Consider the following 21,870-nt stretch of genomic DNA (forward strand, 5'->3'; position numbering starts at 1 on the left):
TTTAACTCGATGATCGAAATTACGCTGGTGCGTCTAGGAGGCTGGGCATTCTATTTCGTGTTGGTAGCACTGTACGAATTTGACGGTTTGGCGTCTTAACCTCGAACTGTCAAAGTGGCAGAACTCAAAACGCGTCTTCTTAATTCAGAAACAAAAACTAAAAAACAAAAAAAACAAATTTTAGAATTTTTTTCGTAAATTGATGCAAAATTTCTTCCAAGAATAAAAAATTTTCAAAATAAATTTTGTTTGTTCTATAATTTTGTACTTTAGCACAGTTGAAGAACAAGTGACGATTACTAATCTCTCAAAATGCTACCTGTATATCTTTTAAAATACGAAAACGACAGGCTTTAGAATTAAATTTAAGAAAAATTTTGGATTTTTTTAAGAAAAAATATTTCTAAACTTTTTGTTTTTTTCTCTATAATTTTGAAATTTGGCACAATTGAAAATCAAGCTAAGAATAATATTTTTTTTATATTTCATGGTTTTAGCTTTTAAATTACCAAAATGACAGGTCTTAGAAAAAAATTAAAAAAATGTGCATGTTTTTAAGAAAAAAATCCAAAATTACTGTTTTTTTGTATAATTTTGTACTTTGGCATAGTTAAAGCTCAAGTCAAGAATAGCAATCTCCCAAAATTCCGTGTCGGTAGCTTTAAAATTACAAAAATTACAAGCCTTGGAAGTAAACTTTTGAAACAGTTTGCATCCTTTTGAGGAAAAAAAATAAACTCGTGTTTTTTGTTCTATAATTTTGTATTTTGGCACATCGAAAAACAGATCAAGAACACCAATCTTTCAAAATTTCATGTCTATAGCCGTAAAATTACGAAAATAACAGGGTTTACAACCCAATTTTTTAAAATTTTGCATTTTTTTATGAAAAAAAAAATACAAAATTTGTGTTTTTTGTTCTATAATTTTGTACTTTGGCATAGTTGAAGAACAGGTCAAGAATACCAAAACCCTTAAAGTTCCATGCCTATAACTTAAAAATTACGAAAATGACAGGCATTTGAATCAAATTGTTGAAAATTTTGAATCCGTTTAAGAAAACGTTTCGTTGTATAATTTTAAACTTTGGCACAGTTGAAGAACAAGTCAAGAATACCAATCTCTCAAAATCCTATGTGTATATCTTTTAAAATATGGAAAACGACAGGCTATAGAATTATATTTAAAAAAAAATCGGATTTTTTTAAGAAAAACTATTTCTAAACTTTTGGTTTTTGTCTCTATAATTTTGAAATTTGACACAATTGAAAATCAAGTTATTAAGATATATTTTTTTTTAATTTTATGGTTTTAGCTTCTAAACTACGAAAATGACAGGTCTTAGAAGAAAAATTTAAAAAATATGCATGATTTTAAGAAAAAAAATTCCAAAATTGTTGTTTTTTTTGTATGATTTTGTACTTTGGCATAGTTGAAGCTCAAGTCAAGAATAGCAATCTCCCAAATTTCCGTGTCTGTAGCTTTAAAATTAGAAAAATCACAAGCCTTAGAAGTAAACTTTTGAAACTGTTTGCATCTTTTTGAGAAAAAAAAATCGAAAACTTGTGTTTTTTGTTCTATAATTTTGTATTTTGGCACAATCGAAAAACAGAGGAAGAACACGAATCTCCAAAAATTTCATGTCTATAACCGTAAAATTACGAAAATAACAAGCTTTAGTACCCAATTTTTCAAAATTTTGCATTTTTTCATGAAAAACGTTACAAAATTTGTGTTTTTTATTCTATAATTTTGTACTTTAACTCAATTGAAGACCACATTATGAGTACTAATTTTTCAAAATTTCATGGCTATAGCTTATAAATTACAATCAAAATTTTGAAAATTTTTGCATCCTTTTAATAATAAAATGTTTAATAATTCTGTTCTTCTGAATATCATTGAACTAAACGCCAAAATAACTTGTAATAAAAACCACGTTTAGTGCGTAAAATAGTCCGACGGTGCGTTAATAGCTTTGTCGAAAAATTCTGTAAGAAAATTTGAATTTGATAGTCAAAAACTCAGCCTTTCCAGCACTAGTGTTTTAATACGCGTGTCTGCCGCAGCCTTCTCGACTTCCGTTGTAACCGATATTACAGCACTCGTCTAATTTATGCAAATTCCAATTACATCATATCAAATCACATATCAGCAATTACTAATTCAGCAACGAACTTTCTCAGCTGATCCAAATAAGAAATTGTGCGATTCCCACACGCCACCCTTCATTGTATTTGCCGATAATGCATGCACATATGCAAATAAACCAGTCCGATATGTTAATTATAACAGTGCGAAGACTAAATATCATGCATAGTTAATTCTTCCATTGTAATTGAAGACCGATCGTGTCCCGCTCGCCTCGGAGTTTGATTAAAAGTGAAGAACGGGCCCGACCGGGGAAATATCAAGTAACAGATGGTAAACCCTTTAAATTTCTTAGAGGTAAGTTCTTTCAAACAGCTGCCGAATTATCTATGAGGGTTGAATGCAAATTGATCGCCGCCTTAATTAAAACATCGACGTCTTTGCTGCAAGAGTTTTTACGAGAACTGGAGCGAACGCTTGAGGGAGGAAGAGGCGATGCTGGGTTCAATATATGGGTCATTCCATGGAGATTTGGACAAGTTTTTGTTGTATAGGTCATTCCGCGTTAAATTGTGAAACATATGGGTCATTTCATGGGAAGTTTGACCACATTATATTGTATAGGTCATTCCATATCGAACTGTTTTAAACTTATAATATAAATATATGGGTCATTCCATGGGAGTTTGACTATTTTATATCGAACCTGAAGCTGTGCCTAGAAATTTGTAAAGATTACATATTATTTTCAATTTGGGTTTTAAATCTGCCCAAAGACAAATATTTTTGAAAGAAAAAAAAAAGAAAAAAAAACTTTGTAAACGCATATTTTACAATGTTTTATCTACGATTGTTCCTCATTTCTAATTTTTTATAAATAAACTTAATTAAAAATGTTCTGTCATTAAATGTCAAAAAAACAAATTTTTGAAATTTTTGTTTTGAGGACGAGCCAAAATTTAGATTTTTTTTATTCACATTTTATTTTTGTACAAAATTATAGAACAAAAAACACAAATTTTGTAACTTTTTTTCATGAAAAAATGCAAAATTTTGAAAAATTGAGTTCTAAAGCCTGTTATTTTCATAATTTTACGGCTATTGACATGAAATTTTGAGAAATTGGTCTTGATCTGTTTTACGATTGCGCGAAAATACAAAATTATTGAACAAAAAACACAACTTTTCGAATTTTTTTTCTCAAAAAGATGCAAACAGCTTCAAAAGTTTACTTCTAAGCCTTGTAATTTTTCTAATTTTAAAGCTACAAATACGGAATTTTGGGAGATTGCTATTTTTGACTTGAGCTTCAACTATGCAAAAGTACAAAATTATACAAAAAAAAACAGCAATTTTAGAATTTTTTTTCTTAAAAACATGCACATTTTTTAAACTTTTCTTCTAAGACCTGTTATTTTCGTAGTTTAGCAGCTAAAACCATAAAATTAAAAAAAATATATTATTCTTAACTTGATTTTCAATTGTGCCAAATTTCAAAATTATAGAGAAAAAAACAAAAAGTTTAGCAATATTTTTTCTTAAAAAATCCGATTTTTTTTTAAATATTTATATAATATTTTAAAATATATACACATAGGATTTTAAGAGATTGGTATTTTTAACTTGTTCTTCAACTGTGCCAAAGTTTAAAATATAGAACGAAAAACCCAAGTTTTGGATTTTTTTTCTTAAAAGGATTCAAAATTTTCAACAATTTGATTCAAATGCCTGTCATTTTCGTAATTTTTAAGCTATAGGCATGGATCTTTGAGGGTTTGGTATTCTTGACCTGTGCTTCAATTATGCCAAAGCACAAAATTATAGAACAAAAAACACAAATTTTGTAACTTTTTTCGTGAAAAAATGCAAAATTTTTAAAAATTTGGTTCTAATGCCTGTCATTTTCGTAATTTTACGGCTTTGGACATGAAATTTTGAGAGATTGGTATTTTTGACCTGTTCTTCGATTGTGCCAAAATACAAAATCATAGAACTAAAAACACAAATTTTTAAATTTTTTTTCTCAAAAAGATGCAAATAGTTTCAAAACTTTTCTTCTAAGGTTTGTAGTTTTTCTAATTTTGCTAAGAGATAAAAATGTTAGAGATTTGTTGGAAGAATGCAAAAATTTTCAAAATTTTGATTTTAAATCTGTCATTTCCGAAATTTTAAAACTATAGGCATGAAATTTTAAGACATTAGTGCTCTTGACTTCTTTTTTAATTGTGTTAAAGTACAAAATTATAGAACGAAAAACATAAGTTTTGGATATATTGTTTACTAAAAAAATTGAAAAATTTTCAGAATTTGATTGTTAAGCCTGTCATTTTCGTATTTTAAAAGATATACAGATGGAATTTTGAGAGATTGGTACTCCTAACTTGTTTTTCAATTTTGTCAAAGTACAAAATTATAGAACAATAAACACAACTTTTGATTTTTTTTTAATGTTTTAGTTCTAAAGCTTGGCATATTCGTAATTTTAAAGCTATATGTAGATATGAAATTTTGAAAGGTTGATATTCGTATTTTGATTTTTAACTGTGCAAAACTACAAAATCATAGAGCAAAAAAACACAAGTTTTGGAATTTTTTTCTTGAAAAGATGCAAAAATTTTCAAAATTTTACTTCTAAGGCTTGTAATCTTTGTAATTTTGAAGCCACAGACATGGAATTTTGGGAGATTGCTATTTCTGACTTGAATTTTGGGAGGTTATTATACTTGACGTGTTCTTCAACTATGTCAAAGTACAAAATTATAGAAAAAAAAACAGCAGGTTTGTATTTTTTTTTTGAAAACATGCAAATTTTTTTAAAATTTTCGTTCTAAAGCTTGTCAATTTCGTAGTTTAGAAGTTACAGGTATAGAATTTTCAGAGATTAATATTCTTGATAACTTGATCTTTAATTGTCAAAGTACAAAACTTTATAACAAGAAACATAAGTTTTGGAAATAATTATGGTCGAAAGAAGTCAAAAATTTTCAAAATTTGATTCTAAATTTTGTTATTTTCGTATTTTTAAAGTTATGCACATAGGATTTTGGGAGATTGGTACTCTTGACTCATTCTTCAACTGTGCCAAAGTGCAAAAGTATAAAACAGAAAAGACAGGATTTGAATTTTTTTTAAGAAAAGATCCAAAAATTTTCAAGAGTTGTATTCTAAGGCCTGTTATTTTCGTAATTTTAAAGCCATAAGCATGAAATTTTAAGAAATTGGTAGTTTTGGCTTGATCTTCCACTGTGTCGAAGTACAAAATTATAGAACATAAAACACAAGTTTTGAAATTTTTCTTTTCTTAGAAGGATGCTAAAAATTTTAAAATTTTGATTTAAAGATTTGTCATTTGCGCAATTTTAAAGCCAATAACCTGGAATTTAGAGAGATTTGTTCTTTTAGCTTGTTCTTCAAATATGTTGAAGTACAAAATTATAGAACAAAAAGTTTCATAAAACGCGTAATTAAACACAGGGTGTTAACCAAATAACCTTTTTCTTGAGCTTTAAAGCAAATATCAAAAATTTCCTTTTTTTTTCATGGGAGTCCGACCAGACCACCATACAGGTCACTCTAACCAAACCTGAAACAATTGCCAACCCGCCAGTCCTCGGCCACCTTGATCCCGTCTTCCCTTTTTATCCCAACCCAACAAGTGTGGCTCGCTTTAAGAACCCGAATCTTTTGTATCGTCACCCCAATATTTTATTCTACCCCTGAAAGCTACCTTTACCACCAGATGTTCATTTGAATAAAGAATCATAGATACAAGATCAAACAAATAAGCTCGAAATTAATTTGAGAATTGATCTCAGCTGTCGATTTTTTTCACTTTTCTTTCTTCATATTTGTCGTTTTCTACGTGTTTTTTATTACAGTCACGAAGAAGCAACGAACGTTTGTGTAATTCCTAACGATCGGTCTTGTGCACCTGTTCGATATCTATTGATGAGTACTGACGTTTCCGGTGGAGAAGTCGCCGGTTAAAGACAGTTTAATTCCACTTTTAAAAATACATCTGTTGGTCGTAATGGCTATCATAGGCGGCGGTTTTCTAGCAGTTTTGTTTCGTGAAAATGGCGGTATTTTTCCGGGGACAGCCATTCCGATGAATTGATCATCGCGCCTTTGTCGAGAGGGTTAAATAACGGGCAGAACCGTCCCGATAAATCTCCAAGTGACAGAGTCTCCGGTCACAAAACTAAATTCCAGCCGGCAATAGTTCATTTAGTACAGTGTACACCCGAGCTATTACCCCACTAATTGAGAATTGCATTAAGACCGTAAATTTCAAAAGTCGCCACTTCTGTCTATTGTCCTGTCCTCTCTCGCTATGCTGGATGCTCTATTCCGAAGCAAATAGCGCAAACAATTCACTTTTACTCTTTAACGGTGATGGCTTTTCGCCGGGGCCAAACAAGAATTTTCGGAAGAATTACTACTAGATAATTTTCTTCTATGAGCGCGGGGAGACACGCTCGGGTGATCGACGGAGGGCTGGAATTGAAATTACCGCACCGGAAAGTAGGCTGAGTTTTTGCAGAGGTGCAAAAAACTGTATACATGGAGGCGCAAAAAAACGGGACAAATTCTATGAAAATTTCGAAAAAATCTTGGGACATTCTACAGCATTTAAACGGGTTGTTATGATGTGTAAACGCATCTAGGAGGCATTGCACGTTTCGTTATCTGTGGAACTGTCAAGGCGGCGACGTTTCCTAATTTCAGTTTAATTTCTTCTAATTTAGTTGGCTTTACTCTCGAAGAACAAAAACAGGCTAAAATTGAGTATTTTGACTTAATTTACAACACTCGCTTTAATTTTTTCGAAGCATTCTAAATACAAATTTTGAAAAATTATTTTTTTTTAAGTGTAATATACCTAATTAAATTTTAATGTTTAATTAATTAGTTATATAAAACTTAATTACAAATGCAGGAAATTTGTACAATTTTTCTAATGTATCTGAATTTGGGTTGAATTAAAGTTTTTAAAGCGTCAAAAAATGTATTTAAGTCTAATTTCAAAAATTTTGGAGTTTGCCAAGGTCAATTTAAAATTTTGGCTAATAAATAAAAACAACTACTAATTTAAGTAATCTTGCTAATTTAATTTTAATTAAGCTTAAGCAGATTTAGTAAAATCCTTTTTTTTAATTTATTTTGACATTTTGAGTCTATAGAAGCTACAGATTTTGCAAAATTTAATACAAGGTGTTTATTAATGTTTCTAGCATCAAGGGTGGCTATGAAATGTCAAAAAAATTTGCCGCTCCTTATAAATGTGGGTTTAGATTTTTCAACTGACATTTTTGAAGTTAACCTCAATCATAGAGCCAAGTGAGTTTTGAGAAGAAAACTGTTCTAGTTGTGTTTTAAAACCTAAAAATCAAAAATTTTGACACAAAATCAAAACAGATACGTCGTTGACGTAAGTAACGTTATAAATAATTTTCAAAATAGTTATATTCACAATGAAAACAAAGCGGCAAAGTAGTGCCCGACAGGAATTCCAGAGCCACCCTTGATGCTAGAAACATTTATAAACACCTTGTATTAATTTATCATTTCTCTAATTAAATAATTTAAATTATTAGTACATTACTACTTATATACATAAAATTGAGGGAATTACAAGGTGTTGGAAAAACAAGTTTTTTTTTGGCTCAAAAAAAATCTAAAAAGTGTGTTTTTTTGTTAATTTTTGATAATATATTTTTTGAAAAAGACAGCTAAGGGTACCAAAATTTAGTTGCTGTAACACTAAAAATGAAGCAACTACAAGAGGTTGAAAAAAGGTAAATTTTTCATGGTCCCAAAAACAGAAATTTTCAAAAATTGTGCGTTTTTTGTTAATTTTTGGAAATTAATTTCTCTTAAAAACAGTTAATGGTACAAATGTTCGCAAGTTTCGTTTCTGTAATACTAAAAATGATAGAATTACAGAATGTTGAAAAAATAATATGTATTGTTCAGGGCACCAAAAATAAAAAATTTCAAAAATTTTACCTTTTGTCGTTAATTTCTGGAAACTGTTTTAAATAAAGTTAAGGGCACAATTTATACTAATTTTGTTACTTTAGTACGAGAAATGAAAAAATTACAGGATAATGAAAAAAAATTGAAATTTGTCATGGCATCAAAAGTGAAAATTTTCAAAATTTTTGCTTTTTTTGTCAATTTTTGGAAATTAATTTTTTTTAAAAACAGTTAATGGTACAAATGTTCGCAAGTTTTGTTTTTGTAATACTTAAAATGATAGAATTACAGAATGTTGAAAAAATAATATGTATTTTTCATGGCACCAAAAATAAAAAATTACTTCTTGTCGTCAATTTTTGGAAATTGAATTGTTTTAAATAAAGTTAAGGGCACAATTTATACGAATTTTGTTACTTTAGTACTAGAAATAAAAAATTACAGGATAATGAAAAAAAAAATTGAAATTTGCTATGGCATCAAAAGTAAAAATTTTCAAAAATTGTGCGTTTTTTGTCAATATTTGGGAATTAAATTCTCTTAAAGACAATTAATGGTACAAATGTTTGCAAGTTTCGTTTCTGTAATACTAAAAGTGATGGAATTACAGAATGTTGAAAAGAATAATATGTATTTTTCATGGCACCAAAAATACAAAAAATTTAAAAATTTTACCGTTTGTCGTTAATTTTTAGAAATTGTATTGCTTTAAATAAAGTTAAGGGCACAATTTATATGAATTTTGTTACTTTTCTACTAGAAATGAAAAATTTACAGGATAATGAAAAAAAATTGAAATTTGCCATGGCATCAAAAGTGAAAATTTCCAAAATTGTGCTTTTTGTCAGTTGTTTCTGTAAATTATATTGTCTGATAAGGACAGTTAAGTACCAACCTATAACAATTTTGTTACTGTAACACTAATAATGAAGTCAGTACAGAGAGATGAAAAAAAGGTAATTTTTTTATGGCACCAAAAATTATAATTTTCAAAATTTGTGCTTTTTTCGTCAATTATTGGAAATTATATTTTTTTAAAGACAGTCTTGGGGACTGTTGTTTGCAAGTTTTGTTGCTGGAATACTAAAAGTGAAGGAATTACTGGATGTTGAAAAAATATATACATTTTTGATAGCACCAAAAATTTTTTTTTTTTTAATTTTTATTTATAAATTTTTTTCTTTTTTTCACATTTTCTACTCGACAAATGGTTTGAAAAATTTAGTAAAAATTAGTATTGCTTGTATCAATTCGCTCGTTGATCCCTAAACTTGCACCACCCCGCTTCACCCCCTGTACCCCCGATCCTCGTTATTTTTCCAAGAAATAGAGTGTCTCCAGAAGGGTTAATTACCTCGCAATATATTACTTCTCCGCGTGTTTCATTGGGGCTGTATTGTCCCATAGATTTATGCGGTAATTAGTTCGTTAAGGTAGATAGAATGAAAATTCCATCGATCAGAAAATCCTCGAAGAAAGAAGAGAACAGGGACAAGTGGCATGCGGCCTCGAGGAGATCTCTCGTCATTCAGACAATTGTGAAGAGTCTCGTGTTGGTCCCTCCATCACCATCAGATGAAGTGTGTCCTAATGAGCAGCGCTCGAGGCGTTTCCCCTTTGCCGATGGTAAAAACAATTCTGGCCATGGAAATGTAACGACTAATCAATAAAAAAAAGACCCATCATGGGGGCTAACGGATTCTCAGCCATACAGGTGGCGCGACCAGCGGTACCAAAAGCCGCCAGGAACACTTGTAAACTGCGTAAAAGGGAGATTAGCCCGAGTTTTATAAGTAATAAAAAGATTATTGACCTGCGACGTCTTAATGAAAGTCGTTCTGACTAATTACAGACACCCTCGGAACGTTAAGTTTGTTTACTATTTTCCGGGTTTTAAAATCAAAATAGCGCTGGGAGGCAGCGGTTGTCAACTTTTTGGGGTTGTGATTCGAAAGTTAAGTTGCTTTTGTTTTTTTTTTCTACATAACTGACGAAATTAGGTCAGATGTGGCAACACTGTTCTTTTCGGAAATGTTTTTTGGCCTCAAACTTCACAGATTTTTGTTTTGCTTTTTAGAAAATTTATTCCAAAAATTGTTTGAAAGCAATTTTATGCAATTTTATACAATTTTTTGGGTGTTTTTGGTTCGTTTTCAAAATTAAAATTCGATTTTTTTTTTGTTCTAAAAATTTTTAATTCAGTTTTACCAACATATAACTGTCAAATTTTATTCTTTTGGCACTAAAACTACAAAAGTTAAATAAAATATAAAAATTGTAAAACAAGTTCATACACGAAAAACATTTTTTTTTTAATTTTGCTTTTGGTTGGGAATTTTTGGAAATTGGTTCTTTTAATCAGACAATCAAGAGTACCAACCGCCATGAATTATATTTCTGTAACACAAAAGATGAAAAAATTACAGGATGTTTATCAAAAATAGTTTTTTGTGGATTCAAAAATTAAAATTTTCAAAAAATGTGCCAATTTTTGGTATTTAAATTACTGGAAAGTACAATCAAGCTACCAACCTCTAAAAATTTTGTTTTTTAAAAGCACTAAAAATGAAGCTACTACAGGAAAAAACTGCAAAATCCAAATTTTCCAAAAATTTGAATTCTTTTAGAAATTAAATTCCTTTAAAGATAGTTAAGGACACGATTTTTCACTAATGTCGCTACTGCAAAATGAAAGTTTAACAATTGCAGGTAGTTGGAAAAAAGAAAACTTTTAATGGCTCCAAAAAAAAATTTCAAAAGATTCTGCGTTTTGCTTTTAATTTTTGGAAATTAAATTTTTTGAGGACACTCAGGGACACAATTTTTTTAGAACTTGGTTACTTTAATAATAAAAATGAAGGAATTACAGGATGTTGGAAAAAATATGTTTTTTATGGACCAAAAATTAAAATTTTATCGTTAATTTTTGAAAATTAAATTTTTTTAAATGTCCAGTCAAGAGCACAAATTTTCTATGCTGTTACTTTAATACAAAAATTGAAGAAATTACAAAAATCTTACATTTTTTATGGCACCAAAAATTAAAAAAATTTCAATCTTTTTTTTGTCGTTAATTTTTGGAAATTAATCTTTTTAAATTTGAAAATGAGGTATATTTTTTGGCCTAAAAACAAAAATTTCCAAAAAGTGTGTTTTTGTCAACAATTTTATGAAATTGAATTTTTTCAAAAACAATCAAAAGTGTAATAATTTTCGATCCTCTAACACTAAAAATGAAAATTGTTGAAAAAGATTGTAATAAGAAAAGGTCCAAAAATTCTAAATTCCAAATCCAGAACTAACGACTATGTTAATTACTGTCTTAAAATAGTGTATTTCGCTGGCCAAATAACAAAATGTTGGAATTGGAGCCAAATTTTGAAATTTTTTTAAGAAACGACCAAATTTTTTTTAATTTTGAAAACTTGTCATTTACCTGTGAAAAATGTTGACATTTTCTAACCAAATTTTAAAATTAGAAAATAATGTGATGACCGGGCGACATTTTCGAAATTTTTATTTTCGAAAAAGTCAAAATTTTTTTTGCGCCCCACCGTTTGAGAAGCGCAGCTCTAAATTAAAGCAACACAGCGGACGATAACGCATTTCTAATTGTACAGATAATTGTTAGGCCCATATGCCTTGATTATTGTTATTGCTTGAAAAGTATAAATCCACGGCCGGTTTCACATTGGGCCAAACTTCAGACTGTGACTTTCCGCCTGCTAAAAATCCGCCCCAAGTCACATTCCCACCCCCATCATCGTGTATCTCCAACCCCGAGAGTTCGGAATTCAGAAATTGGCAATGTGCTCTAAAACAATTAAAACAAGCGGAAGGGTAGCATCGAAAAAAGTGGATGATTTGTAGAAATTGGGGTAGCTTCCCTCTCGATTCGCCGCTAGTTAATTTCCACTTGGAATTTCCTCGAGAAAAACACATACACACGCTTTTCGGGGCGCCCGCCCCATGCATAACAATATAAACATAAATATCCCTAGCTAGGGAATTTAATTTTTATACCGATACGCGCAATATATCAGGCCTTAAAAATAACACCTCATCCTGACAGATTTATGGTAAATATCCAGGTCGATCTTAAATGAAAACTTCTTCACGATGGAGTTTCGTCTTCATCCGACGCGCTGAAGGCTCGGGACGTCTTCGTCGGGGTGAGTTGAATTAATTTCGTCATATCGCGGGTGGCGGGAGAGGCGCATATTTATTGTCACTTTGCGAAATTACTCTTCTATTTCTTACAATAGATCTGAATTAGGCGAGACGCATTCTAGGGTTTTTAGTTTTGTTTCGCCGGGCACTTACATGTCAAATGTTTTTTCAAATGTACTAACTCAAATGTATTAAGCTGATTTTTGAATTTCGAAATATCTAAACCAGTTTTGGTTTTTACTCCGATAGCATACGATTTATGAAAATTTGATATTCATTTTAAAAACGGAAATGTATTTTTTTAGAAATATGTTTTGGCTCAATTAGTAAGCAAAACAAGACATTGAACTCCTCAAATATAATTTCTACAGAGCAAAAATTACCAGAGTTACAAAATTTGAAAATTTTGGGTAATTTTTAGTTTGCTCTAGAAATGAAAATTTCTAAAATTTGTCTATTGTTTTCTGGACTCTTACTAATTGGCACACTTAATAAACAAACAAAGACTCTTTACATTCTTAAATTTCAATACGATAGCGTTCAAATTATCGGAGATACAATTTTTGGAAGAAATTTTGAAAATTTATAATTTATTTTAAAAACGAAAATTTATAAAAAAATTCTAGAAATTTGTAATTCGGCACAATTAGTAAGAAATGAAGGCCATGAACTTTTCTAATTTTATTTCTGCATACCTAGATTTAGCAGAATTACCTACAAAATGTTAAATTTTGAGCTTTGCAAATAAAATTAAAATCTGTTCATGTGGTTCTAGACTCTTACAATTTGGCACACTTAATAAACAAACCAAGACACTTTTTATTCGCAAATTTTACTCCTATAGCGTTCAAACTACCATAGCTATATTCTAGGAATGTGTAATTTGGCCCAATTTGTAAGCAAATCAAGACTATTGAACTTCTTAAATTTCATTTCTACAGAGCTAAAACTACAAGAGCTACGAATTTTGGAAAATTTTGGATATTCTTTGTTTGTCTTTAAAATAAAAAATTAAAATGAGTATATTTTTTTCTAGGTTCTTACAATTTGGCACTCTTAATGAACAAACAAAGACACTTTGTATTCTCAAATTTTACTCGGATTGCGTCAATTATCAAAGATTTTTTTTGAAAAAAATATATAAAAAAAATCTAAAAATATGTAATTTCACACAATTAGCAATCAAATCAAGACCATTAAATTCCTTATGTTTTTTAAATTTTTGCAGAACTAGATTTACGAGAGTTATATCTACAAAATATTGAAATTTTGAGTTTTCTAAAAAAAATTCTAAAATCTGTCTATTCTGTTCTAGACTCTTACAATTTGGCACACTTAATAAACAAACAAAGACATTTTGTATTCTCACATTTTATTCCGATAGCGTTCGAACTACTATAGATACACTTTTTGAAAACAATTCTGAAAATTCTACATTTATTTTATTTAAAAATATATATTTTTTTTTAAATCCAAAAGTGTGTAATTTGGCAAAATTAGTTAGCAAAACAAAACCATTAAACTTTTCAGAACAGATCTCGAAATTACAGATTTACATAAAATTGAAAATTTAATACTTTAACTGTTTCAAAACCTAAAAACCGAAAATTTTCAAAGTTAGGACTAAAATTTGAATTTTTTGGATTTTCAAAGACCAGGCATGAACTCTTGGAATTCTTCTGTATTCGATTCGTTTGTTTGAAATTGTGGAAAATTTGTCTCCGAAATTTGGGATTTATTTTGGCTTTTAAAGTTTTTATTTTGATAGTTTTTTTATTTTGATTTTTTGGATTTTTATTTGATTTCTATTTCTACTTTTTTCTCATTTTTTGAGTATGCAAAACTTTTCAAACTTTTCAAACTTTCGTCTTTTTTGATAGTTTGGTTTTATTACGTTTTTTTGTAATTTTTGGATTTTTTTTCTGGTTACTCTTAATTATTTGGATCAATTATTTTTGAGTCGTATAATTAACTCTTTCAAGTTGCAGTGATTTTTAAGCAAAAAATACAAATTTGAAAAATTTTGAATTTTAGGTTTAAGAAGTTTGACTTTTTTTTTATTATTTGGGGATCTATTTGACTTCTTTTTATCTCTCTGTATTGGTTTTTCAGGTTATCTTTGAGTTCTTTCTTTAGACCTGTTGATGATCTTTTCAAATTTTTATTTTTTTTTATTTTTGAATTCTTATTGCTAAAATTGCTTATTGCTTGACCTGTTGATGAACCTTTCAAATTTTTATTATTTTTTTTATTTTTGAATTCTTATTGCTAAAATTGTTTCTTTATTTTTCGAATCGTTGAACGTTTTTTTTGCATTATCTCGATATTAATAGTTAAATAAACTAAATAAAAAAGAAAATTTGAATCTTGAAATATGTTTCTAAAATTGTTTCGTTTTATTAACAATTTTGCTATTTGGTCAACTTAACCCTCATTTTTAACAATATAAATTCCAAAAATCTTATTTAGTTTTTTAAAAATTTAGGAAAGTTCTAGGAAGCAAGTTTAACGTAGCATAAAAAAAATCCAAAATCCAACTTACGAGTTTATTTACTAAATGTCACTTTGACATATGAATATTTTGTATTCGATTAGTCAAAAATATTTAAAATTTGTCTCGTCCAAATTTTTCTAAATTAGCAGATATTTCAAAATTTTGCACACGTCTAATTAGTTTCGATAATTGTGACTCTTCCACTCAACAATGTTGCCACCATGGCGCTAAAAAGTGAAAACAGACTTCACTAGAAAACCGCAGTCGTGCCACCACACCTTTTCCAAGGCCCCCTTCGCTCCCGCACTCATAAAATAATTAGCGCTGTTTTGATGTGTCCAAGAATATCGCCGAGTTATTAATGTATGTGGAGGTGCAGTCTGTATGTTATTGTCTTCGATAATAGCTTCACGGAGACGTCTGCCAAGAATGTCGCTGTGCTATCTGAAACTGCATCGGGACACAAATAAAGTGGGAGTTTGAAGATTGCGGCCGAGTGATGGATGCGGCGGAGGTAAAAAGGTGAACATTTTTGGGACCGCTGGGGACTTTTTCTCTTCATCTCCTGATGCAACGTTTAGTCCCGGACGGACGCTCCTCCCAGCTATTATTGAAACTTTTGCACTTAGAGTAACTGGGGCAATTGTACTTTTAAAAGATTTGGCAACAATTACCATAGATTTATTTCTTGGCGATAAAACAAAAGACGATCGGTTGGGAGTTAAAAATATCGGGCTTTACTCATCCAAGTTTCGCCGGAAAGCTGTCGAAATGACGCTGTGGGGGAGGCGAAAAATTTCGGGAAATTGGGTTGGACGGGACCAAATTTTTCGAAAATTTTCGAAATCTTTGAGTTTATAGTGGTCAATTTCAAAGAACATTAACAGGTCAAAAAAAAAAAAGAATTCGAAGAGAACCCATATATGAATCAAAAAGAATCAAAGCTTGGAAAGTTTCGCAGACTCGAAAGATTCTAAAAAGTGGCGAAATAACAGAAATCAAATAAAAAATTTCAAAAATTGAATGGAAAAGCAGCAAAAATATTAAAATTAAAACATTAAATATTAAAAACACCTTAGAAGGTTTATAATTTTGAAAATTTTTGTTTTTTGGGCAATAAGACAGTTCACCTACATTTCTAATTTTGATATAGAAAAATAAAGGGTTCCAAATTATAAAAGTCAAAATCAAAATTGACACATAAAAAAAAATTCTTGTCTACAAATTTTTATTTTTTTTGGTAACTGCATAGTAATTCTAGCTCTGCAGAGATGAGATTTGAAAAGTTCAATGGTTTTGATTTGCTTACTTACTAATTGTGCCAAATTACACATTTTCAGATATTTTTTATATATTTTTTTTAATAAATTTTGAATTTTGATTTTTTTTTTTAAAAGTCGTATCTATGGGAAGGCTTTCGAAGTGAAATTTGAGAATCAAAAGTGGGTTTGGTTGTTTATTAACTGTGTCAAATTGTAAGAGCCTAGAACAAAATAGAGACTTTTTAGAAATTTTTTATTTTTTAAACGAACTAAACTCTTTTTTTTTGTTTATCTGTACCTCTGGTAATTATAGCTCTAAAAAAATGAGATTTGAGAAATTTAATGGTTTTGATTTGCTTACAAATTGTGCCAAATTACACATATCTAAGATTTTTTTATGCATTTTTTTCAAAAATCGGAGCTATGGTAGGTAGTTTGGACCTTATCGAAGTGAAATGTGAGAATAAATTGTGTCTTTGTTTTTAAGTGTGCTAAATTGTAAGAGTCTAGAACAAAATTGACACACTTTTGAATATTTTTTTGGACAAACTCAAAATATTCAATTTTTTTGTAGCTTTATAACTCTGGTAATTCTAGCTCTGCAGACATGAGATTTGAGGAGTTTAATGGTCTTGCTTTGCATATTAAATGTGCCAAATTACAAATTTAAGAATTTTTTGTATATTTTTTTTTTTCAAAATTAATGGAGAATTTTCAAAATATCTTTCAAAAATCGTATCTATGGGAATTTGAACGCAATTGAAGTGAAGTTTAAGAATGAAAAGTGTTTTTGTTTAAGTGTGCCAATTTGTAAGACACATTTAATAACAATATAATAATAATATAAAATAGACACATTTAAAAAAATATTCATTTTTGGGACAAATTAAAAATTTACAAAATTTTAAAAACTCGTTACTCTGGTAATTCTCGGTTTGTTGAAAAGAGATTTGAGGAGTTTAATGCTCTTAATTTGCTTACTAATTGTGCCAAATTACATTTTTCTAGAATTTTTTTACATTTTTTTTAAACGATTTTTTTAAATGAATGGATAATTTTTATTTTTTTTTTCAAAAATTGTATCTATGGTAGTTTGAACGCCATCGGAGTTAAATTTGAGAATCAAAAGTGTCTTTGTTAAGTTTGCCAAATTGTAAAATATTGAAAAATTTAGACACATTTTAGAAATTTTTATTTTAAGGGGTATCAATTTCCAAAATTTTTAAAAATCCATAACTGATAATTTTAGCTTTGTTAAAATAAGATTTGAGGAGTTCAATGGTCTTGATTTGCTTAACAATTGTGCCAAATTTCGTTTTTCTCAAATTTTTTTATAGTGTTTTTTTGTCAAAATGAATGGAAAATTTTCAAATTTTTTTTCGAAAATCGTATCTCTGGTAGTTTAAACGCCATCGGAATAAAATTCTAGAAGGTAATTTGTCTTCATTTCTTTATTAAGTCTGCCAAATTGCACGAGCATGGCATAAAAAAATCAAAATTTTTATTTTTAGAAAAAAAACAAAATTTGTATAAAATTTTACCAATTTTACTTCCCCTCTTTTATTTTTCACGTCTTTGTTCTTTCCTCCCCTCCGGTCTGATTCGCAACAGATGCGTCTCCAAAAACCGCAAAAAATGCTCATCACGATCCTCACCTGGGCGTAACAATTATCCGCAAATTTGCCCGTTTTAATTGTTTTCGCAATTTAAACGGCACGACGGGCGTCGGACGTCTTTTTTTCCTGAGACATTGCCTGCCCGCGTAACAAACACAGCCAACGCGATGTAATTAAATAATACCATGTAGGTAGAAATACGTACACATGCGAAATGAAAATATAATAACGTCTCGCCTAAATTCATTAGTAGATTTTAAAATAGGAATTACAAACAGAGGCAAGAATTCCTTTTCCTCTATGCAAATTGCTTTCCTCGACGCTCGGAAAACTGGCCAGTGCCCACTCATTAGATTGGACATTACTAATTGTGGAACGGAGGCGGCCGAGCATTTTCCACCTCGATGCTCTCTTATCAAACCGACGCCGTCTTTGTGCTGCAACGAAAAATTACGCAAATTACTAAGAAGGGCGGCGACGGGGGTGGGTGGCGGTTAATAATTGAACGGCCGGAGATTTGACCGCCGGTCGAGGAATTGAACAAAGCTGTGTCAACAAAGCTAGAAACAAAAGTGGATGAATTGTTAATAGTCGCCAAGTTGTGTCGGGGGTTGATTTTGTTAATTAAAGGGTTGCTGCGTGCATAAGAGAGATTTGTTTACTTTTTTGTGCCGGAACGAGAAGGCCAAACAAAAACCGAAAATTTCCAAAAAAAATCTCAAATCTAGTGGTATGAGTATAACTGTCGCATCCAATGAATGCATCATGTTCTTTGTGGTTGTATTTAGATGTTCTGCGCGAAAACATCCCAGTAGTCGTCGGTGCACCTGCCAAATCGTGTATCATCTGTAGCAATACATAACCCAATCTATGCCCGTGTCTTGTCCAATCATCTCCGTTCTAATCAAAGCCGCCTTTCTAAATATATCACGTGCATTTCGCAGACGCAGGTGACAATATTTCACTTGCACTTAACATCGTAATCCGAAGAGGAATTTTCACTTTGCGCCCGAGCTGAAGAAAGTCGTTTTTCGAATTTTCGATTGAGAGACTTTTTTTGAACATTTTGTAGGTCTTACATTTTTGGTGCTACAGCAATGAGATTCGTGGCGGAGAGGTCTTCTTGGTCGTCTTATCAAAAGTGCTAATTTTTACAAATTTTGATGAAAGAAAAAAGTTTTTGAAAATTTTGATTTTGAATGTGTACGGTAATGAAATTTGTTGAGATTACTAGCCTTGAGTAACTTATTAAAAGAGAATCAATATTAAGAGAAGAAACTGTGGTATAGAAAATATTTTTGAAAATTTTCAAAATTTTGTTTTTTTTTTCTTCGAAAATCAATTACATACTTCTAGATTTCTATATAAACAATGGATGAAAAAGTGGACAGTACTTTGTACTTGCAGAAAGAATAAGTTTTCGAATTTATTTTTACATTTAAAAAAATTTTGGTTTCTGAATAATCAATTTTTTTTTAAATTAGTTAGTGCAGTTAATGAACAAATCAAATTACAAAATCCACAAATTTCATTGTTTTACGATCAAAACTGCCAAAGTTTGTTGCTCATTACAACATAAAAATTTCAAAAAATATGTTTTTTGTCCGAAAATTTTAGAGTTTAGTTGATAAACGGAATTAACGATAATAAAATCCTCAAATTGTGTTGTTTTGCGATTAAAACTACCAAAGTTACCAAAATTGATAAAAAGTGGTGAACATTTTTGGTTCGCTCCAAAAAAACCTTTTTTAATTTTTAAAAAAATCTGGTTTTTGCTCGAAAAGTTTGAAATTTAACACAGTTAATGAACAAATCATAGGCAATAAAATCTCGAAATTTTACTGTTTTACCATTAAAATTGCTACAGTTATAGAAATTAATAGAAAGTGATGGACATTTTTGGTGTTTTAAAATAAAACTTTTTCAATTTTTGAAAAATCTATTTTTTGCCTTTTGGTTTTGAAGTTTAGCACAGATGAAAAACAAATCAAAAGTAAAACAATTCCTAAATTTCACGTATTTTTCATTAAAACTGCCAAAGTTACAGAATTTGATAAAAGTGGTGGACATAGTTTGTTCGCTTCAAATAATTTTTTTTTAAATTTGTTATTTGCTCATAAATTTTAAAATTTAGCACAGTCGATCAAGAAGTTAAATTTAATAAAATACCCAAATTTGAGGGTTTTACGATTAAAACTGCCAAATCTACAAAATTTAATAAAAAGTGCTGTGCATTCTTTATTCGCTCCAAACTATATTTTTTTTAAATTTGTTTTATCCAAAAACTTTAGAAATTAACACAGTTGATGAAGAAGATAAATGTTATGAAATTCCCAAATTCGATAATTTTACGAATAACTGCCAAAACTACGGAATTTAATAAAAAGGGGTCAACATTTTTGGTTCGTTTCAAAGTAAAATTTAAAAAATCTTTTTTCGCTAATGAAAACTCCAAATTTCGCAAGTTTATAAGTAAAACTGTCAAATCTTAGAGTTTTTGATTTCGTTTCCAAGCGAACATTTTAAAATAATCTGTTTTTTGTTCGAAAATTTTACAATTGAGCCAGATTGAAAAAGAGGTCAAAAGTAATAAAATTCCAAATTTTAGTTTGTTTAAAGATAATAAAGTCTCTAAATTTTGTTCTTTTGCGATTAAAACTACCAAAGTTACCAAAATTAATAAAAAGTGGTGAACATTTTTGGTTCGTTCCAAAAAAAACTTTTTTTTAATTTTTAAAAAATCTGTTTTTGATCGAAAAGTTTGAAATTTAGCACAGTCGCATACACAATAAAATTCCTAAATTTTACTGTTTTGCAAATAAAACTGCCATAGCTAAGGAATTTATTAAACAGTGGTGAACATTGTTGGTTGGTTGCAAAATATATTTTTTTTAATTTGTTTTTTGGCCGAAAATATTGAAATTTGAACAAAATCACCCAAATTTTAGTGTATTACGATTAAAACTGCTAAAGTTACGGAATTTAATAGAAAGTGGTGGGCATTTTTGGTTCGTTTCAAAATGAATTTTTTTAAACAATTAATTTTTTGCTCAAAAATTTTGGATTTTGGCACAGGTGAAAAAGAAATCAAAGGCAATAAAATTAAATTTTACTGTTTTACTTTTAAAAACTGACAATGTTATGGGATTTGATAGGAAGTGCTGGACATTTTTAGTTCGTTTTAAATTGAAAATTTTTGAATTTTTTAAAAATCTGTTTTTTGCTCCAAAATTTTGGAATGTAGCACAGTTGGTGAAAGAATCGAAGTCCGAAGTCAATAAAATCCCCGAATTTTAATGTTCGACTATTTAAATTGCTAAAGTTACGAAATTTAATAGAAAGTGGAGGACGTTTTTGATTAAAATTTTGAAAAATTTTGAAATTTAAAGCATTTGATAAACGAGTCGAAAGTAATAAAACCTTCAATAAACTTTCATTGTTTGGTCAACGAAAAATTAATTTCGACTTTTAATTTTGTAAATGTCGCACAGCGTTGCCACATTCTGCGTAATTTCGCTGTTTTCAAGGAAACTTTAGACTTGCAGACAAGTGATTTGTTTCCAAAACGTGTAGAAAGTTTGGCAGCCGCTGGTTGTCGGCGATGCAGTTGTATCGGTCCGGAAATAAATTTCGCAGCAATTTAATCAAAAATCGCACGGAGATGTTTTCAAGTCGTTCGTTTCATTTCCAGTCGCGATATTCCATTATCATACATTACTTAAACTCAATCTAAACACATAAATATTCGAGTGGGTCCCGTGACAAATCAGAGCTGGGAATAATTGAACTTTTTTTTCCGCTCGGTTTCAGCCATGTCTGGATCTGATTGCAAAATCGGACAATTAACCGCTTTTCCGCATTTTCCGCCCAACATCTATCGTTTACCTTAACCAATTATCGTTTATCATCGGCTGAACGCAAGGAAAAGAATAAGAACACGTAATAAGTATGGATTATCAGAGAGAAGCGAACATAAGGACTTTGTCTGGAATTCCTCCGACACGTGCGAACGCGCGCTCTTTTTCCAGGATTCGACAAGAAACAAAGAGGAAAAATGCACACCAAACATAAGCCAATTTCCTATAAAGTATAAAGAATATATATGGCTGCAACTTTTCTCCTATCTGCCCATTTTTTAAATACATTTCTTAATTACCGAGGGGGAAAACCGTTTTACCGGGAAAAGGAAATGATCGAGAATGATAAATATCGCGATGCAAGCTGATGCACAGAAAAACAAAAATTCTAATTGATTGGA

Source organism: Gnatocerus cornutus, chromosome 3 (assembly GCF_029298725.1).
Source record: "Gnatocerus cornutus isolate USDA-ARS CGAHR chromosome 3, icGnaCorn1.1, whole genome shotgun sequence".
Lineage (NCBI taxonomy): Eukaryota > Metazoa > Arthropoda > Insecta > Coleoptera > Tenebrionidae > Gnatocerus > Gnatocerus cornutus.